This window comes from Arachis ipaensis, chromosome B05 (genome assembly GCF_000816755.2).
Source record: "Arachis ipaensis cultivar K30076 chromosome B05, Araip1.1, whole genome shotgun sequence".
Classification (NCBI taxonomy): Eukaryota; Viridiplantae; Streptophyta; class Magnoliopsida; order Fabales; family Fabaceae; genus Arachis; species Arachis ipaensis.
The window spans coordinates 102495168-102495973 of NC_029789.2; positions in this window are offsets into that span (position 1 = coordinate 102495168).

Genomic DNA, 806 nt, shown 5'->3' on the forward strand with positions numbered 1-806 from the left:
GATTGTCGGCTTGACGCAAGCTATGGTCATCCTGTAAATCTTAATCAGGCGGATTCAAATGGTTATGAGGTTTTGATAATTAAAAGATAAATAAAACATAAAATAAAATAAAGATACTTATGTAATTCATTGGTAGGAATTTCAGATAAGCGTTTGGAGATGCTTTGTTGCTTTTGAACCTCTGCTTTCCTATTGTCTTCTTCCAATCAAGCGTGCTCCCTTCCATGGCAAGTTGTATGATCCTCTCAGTGAAAATGGTCCAAGTACGGTTTTTGCACGGCTAATCAACTATCAAATTTCTCGTCTTGGATGAAAAATACCGGGTACAGCTACCGCACGGCTAATCATCTATCGGTTCTCACTTGTGTCAGAAAAGGATCTCTCTATCCTTTTGCACACTGTCACTGCACCCAACATTCGCGAGTTTGAAGCTCGTCACAGTCATCCCTTCCCAGATCCTACTCGGAATACCACAGACAAGGTTTAGACGTTCCGGATCTCAGGAATGCTGCCAATTGGTTCTAGTCTATACCACGAAGGTTCTAATCTCATGGACTCGGTCCGTGGATTAGTGATGAGCGGATAATTTATACGCTTTTTGACATTGTTTTTAGTATGTTTTTAGTAGGATCTAGTTACTTTTAGGGATGCTTTTAATAGATTTTGTGTTAAATTCACATATCTGGACTTTACTATGAGTTTGTGTGTTTTTCTGTGATTTCAGGTATTTTCTGGCTGAAATTGAGGGACCTGAGCAAAAATCTAATTCAGAGGCTGAAAAAGGACTGCAGATGCTGTTGAATTCT